This window comes from Diceros bicornis, chromosome 6 (genome assembly GCF_020826845.1).
Source record: "Diceros bicornis minor isolate mBicDic1 chromosome 6, mDicBic1.mat.cur, whole genome shotgun sequence".
NCBI classification, from domain to species: domain Eukaryota; kingdom Metazoa; phylum Chordata; class Mammalia; order Perissodactyla; family Rhinocerotidae; genus Diceros; species Diceros bicornis.
In genome coordinates, this window is record NC_080745.1 from 84126460 (window position 1) to 84139895 (window position 13436).

A 13436-nucleotide genomic window follows, 5' to 3' on the forward strand; every position below is an offset into this window, starting at 1 on the left:
GCTACATACAAAAAAGTTATAAAGTTGTCTTTGGTTTTACAATGATAAACGAAAAACATTAAAATTCTCCAATCGAACAAGGTATGCAAGGATTTTTATGTTGTTCTTTTTTTGTTAAACAGTGAGAGCAAAATAACTTACTGGAATATAAAGACAAGAGCTGAATGAGCATGCCACTACTGGAGAAAGGGGGTATTTTCACAGAACCAGTATTTTTCCCCATCCCATCTCCATTTGATGTCAATCAAAACATACCACTGGCCATTTAGTTTTAAAAAAAAATGCAATATGCTTGTGCACATACACCAGTTACTTTAGGTACAATAAAATAATGGGGAAGGGGAAAATGAAAGAATAGAGGAAACTCTACTGTAGTAGTCAGGTTGTGGTGGAACCAAATTGCGGTTTTCTAATTGAGAATGTCTTGGTCTGGAGGAAGAGTTCTGGAGTAAAGTACCAGATTCCCTTTTTAATAGATACCTCCTGTCTGCTGCTGGAACACATCAATTGTATCTTCATCCTCCGTTTCCAACTGTGCAGGTGTGTCTGTTTCATTGATTGGCTACCCGTCAAATCAGAATCTGATCTGCCTCATTGACAAACCTGTTGTTCACAATAGGCTTTCATTAGTTTACTAAGTGGTGTATGCCTCTTAATCTTAAACTGCACCACAGAACCATCCTGCCCTGCCACCTTCAAATTAATATGATTGTTGTTCTCAGTCTTGACTCCTACCTTGGGAGTAGGAGTCTTCCCCTACTTCAGCTGCCGCTTCACAAAAGAGGTACCAGGTCCGCACCGAACGAGCACACAAGCAGCACCAGGAGCCCAGCCTTGCCTTTATAAGGGTGAATGCTAAACCAGAGTTTAGCGTCAGTAGCTTGTCCATGTACAGATAAGCTAAGAATTCTGCAGAGGAGAGGACCAGTCAGAAAAATTTAGTTGAGAGGCAGAATAGGTGATCGATTGGCCTTGCTACTCAAAGTGTGGTCCGCAGACCAGCAGCGTCTCCACCACTTGGGAGCTTATTAAAAGTGCAGAATCTCAGGTCCCACCCCAGACCTGCTGAGTCAGAATCTGCATTTTAACAAGACCCTCGGGTGATTTGTGCACACATGAAAAATTGAAAAGCAGGGACTCGGAGCACAAACTCTTAAGTCGGGCTGGAAAGTAGTTGATGTGGGAAAACTCTTCGGAGAAGCTCAGCTAATGAATACAGATAAAGGGCCGGCTCCATGGCTTAGCAGGTAAGTGCGTGCGCTCTGCTGCTGGCGGCCTGGGTTCAGATCCTGGGCACGCACTGATACACCGCTTCTCCAGCCATGCTGAGGCCGCATCCCACATGCAGCAACTAGAAGGATGTGCATCTATGACATACAACTATCTACTGGGGCTTTGGGGGGAAAAAAATAAATCTTTAAAAAAAAAATGAATACAGATAAGAATGATAGAATTAGGAAACCAACATTTTGCTATTTCTTATGATGTAAAGGATCTCGACAGTGCTCACCGATGGCTGCTAAGACAGGTGAAAGACTGACAGGAGCTGTGTCGTGAAGTTCTGACACTTCACCAGGCTGACACCACCTGAACCCACAGGACAATCTTCACATCATTAGAAATTGAATCACCAGATTCAATTTGAAAATTGAATTTGAAAATTTCTAATTCTAGAAATTAGAATCACCAGATAGCCCATGTAACAGAAAGAAGGCGTGCACCCACAAAGGATTCTTTCCAGAAAGTTAAACCTGGATGGAATCCCACCTCCAGTTCTAACTCCCAGCTGAAAGGAAATACCAGGGACAGAGAAACGTGTTAAATGACACCGCCGAGGTACAGACAGCAAAATCCAGAATATTTTACAAATAAATGGCATGGGCCAAAAAAGGGGAAAATTGTTAGGGATTAGAAGAGACTAGAAAATATCAACTGAATACAGTGTTGGGTGGTTGCACCCTGATTCAGACATACCGACTGTAAAAGGACATTTTGGGGGCAATCAGGGAAAACTGAACATGGACCAAGTATTAGATGATATAAGAGAATCATTTTGGGGGCCGGCCCCGTGGCCAAACAGTTCAAGTTGTTCATGCTCTGCTTCAGCGGCCTGGGTTCATGGGTTCAGATCCTGGGCGCAGACCTACACCACTTGTCAAGCCATGCCGTGGTGGTGACCCATATACAAAATAGAGGAAGACTGGCGCAGATGTTAGCTCAGGGGTAACCTTCCTCAAGAGAAAAAAAAGGAAAAAGAGGAAGATTGGCACAGATGTTAGCTCAGGGCAAATCTTCCTCAGCAAAAAAATAAAACAAAAGGAATCATTTTGGGGTGTGATGATAGTATCATGGGCATATAAAAAAGGAAAAGTCTTTGTATTTTACATAAACTCACTGAAGTGTTCCAAAGTGAAATGATAGGACACCCAGGGTTAAAATATTCCAGAGAACAACAACACATGTGGGGCAGAAAGATAAAACAAGATGGCAGAATATTGATAATTGTTGAAAGTGGGTGATCGACACATGGAGGCTCATTATGCAATTCTCTCTCCTTTTGTATATGTTCAATATTTTCCAAAGTGAAAAGTTTAAAAAAAACAAACTAACCTGTCTGGGCTCCTATCTTGGCTCCCACACTCCCTGGCTGTGTGATCCAGGGCAAGTTACTGAACCTCTCTGGGCCTCAATGTCCTCATCTATAAAATAAGAATAAAACAGTATCTGCTTCATAGGCTTGTAGGGAGGATATAGGAGGCAACACATGTAAAGCATATTCCAAAATATCCAGCACCTAGTAAACACTCGCCATCCATTCAATATTTGTGTTCTAGCTCAGGTTCTGCACAGCAGCAGATCAGGATGAGGCATCTCTGAAAGCCCTGAGTCAATAAAATCTTTTCAAGACAAAGGTCTTACCTTATGGGAACATCAGCAAATACAAAAACTGTCAGCTTGTCCTGATTCTGCTTGAAAACAGAGGGAGCTTGAATCACCATCCACCATCAACTAGAAGACAATGAGCACCATCTAAACACGCCAATTCCAGGCAGTTGTAAAGCTCTTCTGCCCTTAGTCCATGCTCAGAAGTTGGTGCCTGAAGAATCCACAGAATGCTTCTAGAAGGTCATCTTGTGCTGACTGTTTTTCTCTGTCGAGCTTTCATAGATGCTATGTCTCAGTTTTTAAAGTCAAAATGTCCCTTCCAAAAAACAGCCACCACCACGCAACCCCAGACACGCGGTGCGCCTCAGAATCCCCCGGAGGGCTTGGCAAACCGCAGACTGCAGACAGACACGATCCTGGGGCTCCATCTTCCAGGGCCACACAGTAACTGTAAATCACTGCATCAGTCAAGGAGCCTCAGTTTTGGCATCTGTAAAACGGGCATAAAAACATCTCCCTGAGTGATCCTTCGAGGATGAACTGAGTTAACATTGCCTGTAACACACTCACTCCGGGGAAGAGTCTTGCGGACGCCAGTTCCTTCTCAGAGGTGATTTCTCCCACTCCTCAACCTGTCTCTGTCCTGCCCTCTTGCTCTGAGAAGCCCCTCATTTCATTCCCATCAGCCTTCATTCTGGTGCCTCCTTTTCTGTTTCCTCCCAACAGGGAGGCATCTGTGGGGCCAGCTCAGCTTGACCTGTGACCTCGGCTCAGCTGTCTCCCGGAATCCGCACACACTCCCGACTGCCCAGAAGCTCTAGCCCTGGCCCCTCTGCCCTGAGTCTGAAGGATAGGAGCCTTTAAAGAGGCTTCAGACTGGTTATTGTCACCACTGACCCTTACCCCTCGCTCGCGCTGTAAAATCTCCAGTTGAGGCTCGGTCATGCCTCGCCCTACAAGATACGTCTGAAACTCATGAAACCCAAATGGGGACGCGTATTTTTCCAAGAACATTCCTATTCCCCTTGAAGGAAAGGGAAAAACAAAATATGTGATTTCTGGCTCTCCACCCTATTTCCTAGAGGAAACTGTTGCCCCATAAGTTATGAGAAAAACACGAAGGCCCCAAGGCCCTGTGGCTGCCAATTGCACCAAGGGGTAGGGTGACAGGGAGCAGAGTGCGGGCACCACTCGGCCAGTGGGAAGTGGGGCACTCATTCCCTACATTCACACAGGATTAGGGTGCACAATCTCTTCTGATTTAGAATATTCCAGATGCCTTAGTGCACTTCATGGTCTCGGCAGTGTGGCCGCCCTCCAGTAGACACTGAGCACCAGCTGGGGGACCAGATGGTCCAGGATCTGGCCCAGGCGGCCCCAGAAGGGGGAATTAGCCCCCCCGTGCCCCCTGCAACATGGTGCAGCCCATGTGGCAGTAACATGACACCCAAAGTCACACTAACAGTTGACATATGACTGAGAGCAGAAACTAAGGCAGGATAAGAGAAGCCCAAACTCCCACCCTCCCTGTAGGCCCCCTCAGAGCTCTGCACACAGCTGATCCCCGCGCCAATGGGCTGAGCGTCCCCCGCAGCCTGGTTGTGCCCATGGGGCAAGAGAGGCGGCCTCAGGCTCAGACCAGCAGATGTAATAGACCACAAGGCACCTTCTGCTCCGGGTCACTGGCCATTAGCACGGCAAGGCCACAGCCCCTCCTCTTGTCAGCCGGGCTGGTCGCAGCTGACTGGACTCTCTCTCCTAGTGTCATCAAGGAACACACTTTTATACCAAACGAGCAGAGGAGAAGCCGTGGTAGGGGTTTTCCAGAAGCTCCCATGAAGGCTGAGCCAGCACACACACAGCCCAGGCAAGGGGATGAAGCGTGTAGGGCCTTGCTACCTCGGGGGTTGTCCGAGGACCAGCAGCCCTGCCTCACCTGGGAGCTGGTTAGAAACAATCTCAGGCTCCATCCACATGTGCCAAAGAGGGCTCTACGTTCTGACAAGTTTGGCAGATGGTTTGTCAGCACATTAAAGTTCAAGAAACACTAGTTTATAAAGCTTGTTGCGTGTCAGCCAACCATCCAAGGTAGCAATCAGCTCCTGGTGTGATATCATTGAGAAGTTGGCTCTATCCTCAAAGCCACTTAGGAACAGGATGTGGGGAGTCGGGTGCGGAGGAAGCTCTGTCTCTGGTGTGAATCCTGCTAAATATAGACCACAAACTGGTGTGCAGAGCCCAGCTCCTCTTGCGTCTGGGGCTGACGTTGTGGTTCACGGCCAGGTAGCCACAGGTGATGATGTTTAGCTCCATACGAGACAGGTCCACGGTTCCCATCTCAAATCCGCATGGGGAAACAGGGAAATTCACCCAGCACACAAGACAAGCTGGTCACATTTTTGTCCTGCTTATTCCAGTGCACTAAATATTAATAATTATTGTTATTATCATCATAGTATTGACAGCTACACCTACTGCAAACTTACCGTGAGCCAGAAACTTTGTGTAATTAACTCATAGAACTGCTCAGGAGCCCACGTGCGTGAACCTATGACCTCACAGAGGGTTCCTGCCCGAGCCCAGTGATTAGAGCATCGGGAAGTTCCACGTGGTGGGTGGAGGGGAAGACGACCTGGGAACCCAAAGCTGGACACTAACCGTGGAGTAACCAGCACCAGAGAATGAACAGATTAAACCTCGGGAGTGAAAGGCAGGAGGGGCCCGGGTGCCCAGCCCAACTGCCTCTGCACAGAGAGGGGAGCAAAGCCCAGCGAGGAGGGTTCTCAGCCAGGCTGCCAGTGGGTTTGCGGCGGGGCTGAGCAGAGAGCTGTCTCCTGACGCCCGTTCCCAGTGCCGTTCCCCACTGGCCTCTCAGCCCCAGTTTCATTTGGGCTCACTGGGCATGCAGTAAGACGGGCTCTTCACTCATTTCTTTTTTTTTTTTTTCGGTGCCTGGAACTCACTCCAGGAGGTTCTTTTTTTTTTCTCTTCTTTTTGTGAGGAAGATCAGCCATGAGCTAACATCCATTGCCAATCCGCCTCCTTTTTTTCCCTTTTTCTCCCCAAAGCCCCAGTAGATAGTTGTATGTCATAGCTGCACATCCTGCTAGTTGCTGTACGTGGGACGGGGCCTCAGCATGGCCGGAGAAGCGGTGCGTTGGTGCGCGCCCGGGATCCGAACCCGGGCGGCCAGTAGCAGAGCGCGCGCACTTAACCACTAAGCCACGGGGCCGGCCCAATCTTCACTCATTTCTGACCTTCTGTTTGCCTCCTCGGGGGCTCCTCAGTGTCCCCGAGGGAAGCGACTGTGCCGTGGGCTCCTTTAGGTAGAAGTGAAGTTTAGCTAGGCCGAGGTGAAGAGCCACTTCTCAGAGCATCTGCTCCAAAGGCATCTGCAAGGAATGTGATGTCCCACAAAAGTAAAACTTCTTCACATAATCTTTTAAAAATGCCACTAGACTGGATAAACAAAATGTGGTGTGTATATATATATATATCTCCAAACAAAGGAATATTACTCAGTCATAAAAAGGAATGAAGTTCTGATACATGTTACAACATGGGTGAACTTTGAGAACATTACGCTAAGTGAAAGAAGCCAGACACAAAAGACCATAAATTACATGATCCCATTTATATGAAGTGCCCAGGACAGGTAAATCCAGAGAGACAGAAAGCACATTAGTGGTTGCCAGGGCCTGAGGGCAGGGGAGTCGGGACCGACTGCTAATGAGTAAGGGGTTTTCTTTGGGGATGATGAAAATATCTCAGAACTCTATATAGGTGCGATACAGCACAACATCATGAATGTACTGAATGCCACTGAAATGTACACTTTAAAATGGTTATTTTTATGTTACGTGAATTTTACCTCAATAAAAAAATAAAATGAAAAAATAAAAGGCCCCAGAGGCCACACATTTAAATCAAAGAGGATGTTTGTCTCCTTTGGGTGAAAGGTCTTCCTGGCTTTGGCTTGTAAGTCCCTCCAAGACCTTCCTTAGTAAGTCATGACATTATGGTCACAGATGCCCCCAAGGCAGGAAGGGTGGAGGAGAGCCATGGGCTGGGCTTCTGGGTTCACTCACTGTTTGCATGACCTTGGGCAAGACATTTAATGTCCCCCAGCCTTAGTTTCCCCCTCTGTAGAATGGGGGTAATATAATTAGCTCCACCTCCTTCACAGGTAATTGTGAGGAACAAATGGAACGGGACTGTGACAGCCATCCAAACACTATTGGAATTGTGAGAGTAGACTTGCCAGAAAGCAAAGAACCAGGAGAGATTCTCTTAATGATTGTGGAAGAAAACCTAGACAAGGTAGATCCCCAGCACTTAGGGAACCAAGAAGCCATTCGGTCCAGCCCCCAGCCTCCTGAGAAGAATGGCCATGCCAGGCTGTGGGCCTCTGATGCACTCAGTTATTCAAAGAGTGTTTTGGGTTGCCAGTTCTGGGCCAAGCACTCTAGTAAGTGCTGCAGAAACAGAACAAAATGGACAAAAGTCTCTGCCCTTATGGAATGTTCCTTGGGATCTCAGGGATGAGCAGTCGATATGCAGGTTCAAACACATGGCTTTATCGTTCCCTTCACTCTCTCACGCCTCTTCTGATAAACACTCAGGAGTAACCCCTCTACGCTAATTAAAGACAGGGCTCCACCCTGGGCAGCACAGGGCAATTATGTGGAGTGACATAAAGGCTCATCTGAGCCAGACAACCACCCAATGCACCTGCCTATCTCATTGAAATGCCATTCTTTTGAGACCAGCATTGTCCCCTCAGGCTGGGTCACTTAAAATGCAGAGGCTATGTGACACTAAAAGCCATAGCCTTGGTGTAAACTAGTTGATCAGACTACTGGTCAACGCAAGAAAGCAGAAGGTCGGTGGTAGGGCAGAAGCAGGTGCACACACCAGGTGTGCAGAAGAGGGGGCGTGCAGAACAAGAGGCCTGGGCCAGAGTATAATGTCCACCCCGGGCCCCCTGGGCTCAAGGAGGCAGAGCACCAGCGGGGTCCCTAGAAGAGCAAGGATGCTCAGCCTGATGAGGAAGTGGGACAGACAGAAAGCCATGGGACGTCTCCCCCTAGACCTGGAGCCACAGGATCAGGGCAAGGAAGAGCTGTGATAATGCCAATGTGACAGGAGGGGGAGAAGACATTAAGTCACTGCCTCCAGTGGATGCTCTGGTCCAAACGAGCTCAGATCAACAGGATAACAGAGTTTAGTAAACAAGTCCTTGGGCCAAGCACCAAGGCCTCTATCCACCCAACAGAGTTCTGAGGTGGGACACAGGACAGAGAAGCTTTGATAAGGGGTCGGGGGTGGGTAGGGAGGGAAGTGGACTAGGCAAGGACTAATCTAAAGACAAGGGGTGCTGGGTGCTAGGATGGGAGCACTGGCCAGAGAGGAGCTAGCACGAGGGTTCAGGGCTCTTGGGGGGAAGGAAAGGGCAGATGAGGAGCAGTAGACACCTCTGTACAGGCTGGAAGGTTGCAAATAACAAGAGTGGAAGGGAAGTGGGAGGAAATGGAGGGAGAGAAAGAGAGAGAGGGGAGCGAGGGAGGAAGGAGAGGAGGAGGGAATGAAGGGGAAGAAAGGAGGATGGGACCCAAGTAGAGAGAAGCAGATATGCCCCTCACGGATCCAGGAGCAGCCTGTGCCAGCCCACGGCTCTGCGGCTTGGTCCTCAGCCTCCCCAGCCCTCCCACAGCCCCTCAATGCCTCTTTTGTGATTCCGGTACAAGCCCCAGCCCCTTGTCTGAGCCACGGGAGAGCTCAGAGGCCTCACATCATCTAGTGCCCCTCACGGCCGGGTGTAGGGCAGGGAGGCAGCCTCTCTCTTACTGGCACCAGAAGCTGCAAACAACCAACTTATCACTGCCCCTTTGTGTGGGAACAATGGGGCCCCCAAGAGCCCGATGGCCAGAGAGAGGAAGTCTCAGGACAATGACCTCCCTTCCCCCATTTCCTGGTCTGCATGGAAACGTAAGGATGGAAGAAATCCTAGTGTTGTGAAGCCTTAGTGGCTCAGTAACCCGGGCAGGCCCAACTCTTAGGTGCATGTTGTCATCACCTCTGAAACTGTGCCTGCCAGGCCTCCTCCTTACGCACATCTGTCCAGTTTCCCAGCCCCGCAACTGTCCCTCCTCAGCAGTCCCCTCCTCTCGTGCCCCGCCTGACAGCGGCTTCGTCTCCGGTCTGGACCCCTCCACGACCTCCCAACCGTGCTCACTGTCCTTCTTGCTCTGCCTCGGGCTACTGTCCACCTGCAGTCAATGTGGCCTTTCCAACAATGCACAAGGGTATCAGTCAGCTGGGGCTGCCGTAACAACTGCCCCAGATGGGGGCTTACACAACAGACGTGTATTCCCTCACAGTTCTGGAGGCGGAAGTCCAAGATAAGGTGTCCGCAGGTTTGGTTTCTCCTGAGGCCTCTCTCCTTGGCTTGCAGATGGCGCCTTTTCTCTGTGTCATCTATGTGAGAGCATCCCTGGTGTCTCTTCCTCTTCTTACAGGGACAACAGTCCTATTGGATTAGGGCCCCACCCTTACGGCCTCATTTAACCTTAACTACCTTTTAAAGGCCCTGTCTTTAAACGTAGTCACATTGAGGGTTAGGGCTTCGACATATGCATTTTGGGGAGACACAGTTCAGTCATAACAACATCTCTCTGCATCACCAGCAGCTCTCGTCACCTCCCCAAAGCTTCTGGGCATGGCCTACAGAGTTCCCCACAGCACAGCCCTCATGGGACACCTCAGCCTTACCTCCTGTTCTATTTTTCTCAGAACTTATCACTGTTGGACACTACAGTACATACTTATTTGGTGGTTGTCTGACTCCCTTTACTGAAATGCAAGCTCATTGGAAGCAGAGAATTTGTCTGGTTCAGCACAGAGTGCCCAGCCCCTGGAACGGGGCCTGGCACTTCGTAGGTGCTCAATAAATATTGGTGGAAGGAAAGAAGGAATCTCGCTACTTCCCACACTGCATTTTGCTCTGCTTTCCCCCTTAAAACTCTGAGCTCCCCTCATGCTATTCCCTGAGTCTAGAACACACTTCCAACCACTTCCAACCTCTCCTTTGTCTGGACAAGTGTAATTTATTCTCCAGCATTGAGCTCAAGGGATTTGTCCTCCAGGCACTTGCTCTGCAGCCGTAGGTGGGCTCAGTACCTCTGTCCAGGCCATCAGATTTACCATACTGTATTGAAATGATCTGCTCATTCGTGCCTATTTTGTCCAACTATACTGGAACCTCCTCGCGGGCCAGGCTGTGTCTTTCCCATCTCGTTTTCCCCAGCACTTAGCACAGAGCTGTCTCTCCAAAGCAGCATAAATCTTTCTTGATGTGCACTGAACTCAGACACCATGCCTCCTCTGCTCCAAAACCTGTATCCTGTCGTTCATTTGTTTCTCCAACAAGTAATTATTGAGCAGCCACAACACAGAGCATCTTCACCTGAGGTCTGGGAACTCAGGGAGTCTGTGAACTTGGATAGAAAACATGACATCTTTAATTTTACTAACCTCAAAGTAATATTCAGCATTCCATCAACAACGAACACGGCCCCAAGATACAGTAGCGTTAGTAGTTTCTGTGACATTTGTCACCAATAGAAATCTCAGTTTCATCCCATATTGTAATTGTAGCAGACATTGCAAAATAGCTCTTACCTTCATCATTACCTGGAAATGTAGTTATTATAGTAGTTACTACTCCCATATTGAAATTCATTATTTAATGTATTAATAAAGAAGCATATACATTATTATACCACACATTGTTAATATTTTGATAGACATTTCAATTAAATTTCAATACACGTGGTTTTCTTTGTAATCTTATGTATTTTATTTTATGCATTTAAAACCATTATTCCAAAAAGGTCATCAGATGGCCCGAGGAGTCCCTGAGCTCCCCAGGGTCAGCTCTTCTCTAGGATCCAGGTCCCTGACAATGAACAAGAGCAAATGAATCCCCTACAGAGCTGCGTCCCAGGCGGTGAAACAGAGAGTAAACATGTGCAACAATGAATAAATAATATAATTTCACATTGTGACAACTACCATGAAGAAAATGCCTGAGTGGAGTGGAGGGATTGTTGGTGTGGTCAGGCAAGGCTCTCGGAGGGCCAGAAGTCTGATCAGAGACTGGGAGATAAAACGTGAGCAGTACAAAGAACTGGGGGATAGTGGTCTGGGCAGATATGACAGCAAATGCAAAGGCGCTGAGGCAGCCCTGAGAGGGACATGTTGCCGTGTGGCTGGAGGAGGCCAGGTGGGGATGGAGATGGAGAAGGGTGGTTGGCTGGGCCACTGCTGCAGAACTCGGCAAGCTGGGTAAGGAGCTGGGGTTTCATTCCAAGTGTAATGGCGGGCGTCTGGAGACATGACAGTAAAAAGCAGAGACGTTTCCCAATCTTATTTACAGCTGAAAAGAACACTTTGGCTGCCATGGGGGGACGGAAATGGGCTAGTGAAAAAGTAAGTCATTGTTTCCATCCAGCCAAGAAGCAGTGGAGCCTTGGACCAACATGGGAGCTGGAGAGGGGATGAAAAGTGATTGGATTTGGATTATATATATTTTGTGTGTGTGTATATGAGGAAGATTAGCCCTGAGCTAACATCTGTTGCCAATCCTGCTCTTTTTGCTGAGGAGATTGGCTGTGGGCTAACATCCGTGCCCATTTTCCTCTACTTTATATGTGGGACGCCTGCCATGGTTTGGCTTGATAAGCAGTGCATAGGTCTGCACCCAGAATCCAAATCTGCGAACCCCGGGCTGCCACAGTGGAGCACGCGAATTTAACCACCACGCCACCAGACCCACCCCCTGGATTATATTTTGAAACCAGAGATGACAGGACTTTTGATGGACTGTAGAGGGGTGCGCAGGGGGAGGAGGGCTGAAAAAGCAGAATCAAGGCAACTCCCTGGCTTAGGGCCCTAGCAACTGGGTGGATGGCAGTACCAAGACAGAGAAGCCAGGGAGAGGAGCAAGTCGGGGCAGGGTGGGGCCCTGGAGCTCTGCTCCTGACTGCACCCCAGGTAAAAATTCAAGCTCTGTCACCTGGCTTTAAATCCCACCTGGGCCCAACCTCCACGCCCATATTCATCCTGCTCTGCTCCTTAAGGCAAACACTCTGCCCCAGCCAGAGCCATCTGCTTGCCCCACCCCTCGTAAGCACTCACTGTCTCCCACTCCACTCTCATCTCGACTACCCCAATCCTCCAAACCCCACAACAAGGCCTAGAGAAAACCCCACCTCTTGCACGCAGACTCCCTGGACATCCTCATTCCTCTGAAACCCTGCACTAGCTAGGTCCCCTGGTTTGGCACTGGCACGTCCTGCTGCTTTGCTGGTCACCTTTCTTCCATCCTCTCTCCAAGTGGCGTCAGCCCTTCGTGGGGGGAGCAGCCTCTCCAGTCCTGGTGTCCCCCACCATGCTCAGTGGAACGCAGTGCACACGGAAGGCACTCCAGGGCTAGTCTCGATGCATCTCAAATGTTGATCCACAATTAACCCATGAGCGTCCTTGTGTCTTCCAACAGCTGGAGTCATGGGTTTTGAAATCTTTGCTTGGTGGTCTCCCAACCTGAACAGTTAGATAAAAACTAATTGAATTACTATGAAATGTGACATTTTAAGGTATCTGTGAAGTTCTGGAATTCTTTTAAGGACATTTTAAATCAGAAAACTAACCATTGAGGTCCATTAGTATCACAGAAGGATGCAAAACCAGCCTAGAGCTTAACTGGAATTTCTTAACTAGTTTTCAGGTTGCAGTGGCAAGACAAAATGGGGGTTTCCTTTTACAGCCATGCCTCCATGTCTACGGTTCCCTCGAGGTAAGGAGCCGGATAGATGGTTCTCCATGTCTCTAGAACTGTTGGTTTCATTTCCTCTACTCAACCACAGCACATAATCCTGGCAATTAGTTTCATGTAGCAGTATTTAATCACAAGTGTGTCTCCGCTTCCCATAAACATTGCAACACGCCTTGCAGTCTCAGCATGGATATTTCCAATTGTCTGCCAGATTAGAAATGTGCAGCTTGCTCCCAACAAGCCACTACTATGGTAGTGGTAAAATACAACCCTAAGAATTGGAATGCCTTCAAGAGAACCAGTAAGTTCAGAAAACATTCTGTTTATATAACAAAAAATCTCTTCCATCCCAAGTGTCCACCAAGCTCTGAGCCAGCTTTGCACACACAAATTCGGCATGGAAATCAAGCAGCTTCCAAGGATTAAAGACGGGATAATGTCACAACAGCTCCCCAGTTGTGGTAAACTGACGGATGCTCTCCCCTGGTGATCTGAACTCGGCTTTGACAGAGGGAGAGGGAGACACATTCGACAAACATTTATGAAGCTCTTAAGGATGAGTTGTTGTCCATGTGGGGAGTGGGGCAGCTGCAACAAACACTGGCTTGCTCCCCTCTTCAATTGACTCAAACTCTAGTGGAGGAGATGAGAGAAATTCACCAACCCCTGTTCCCATGTGCCCTGTGGAGGTATAGACAGTCGCCAGCTTCTGGTC

The 13436-nt window shown here is 48.6% G+C and overlaps 1 pseudogene; it reads right to left on the reverse strand.

The window, feature by feature from the left end:
• Nucleotides 1-414: 414 nt before the first annotated feature.
• LOC131407626 (small ubiquitin-related modifier 2-like) lies at nucleotides 415-3831 on the reverse strand (annotated as a pseudogene).
• Nucleotides 3832-13436: the final 9605 nt, after the last annotated feature.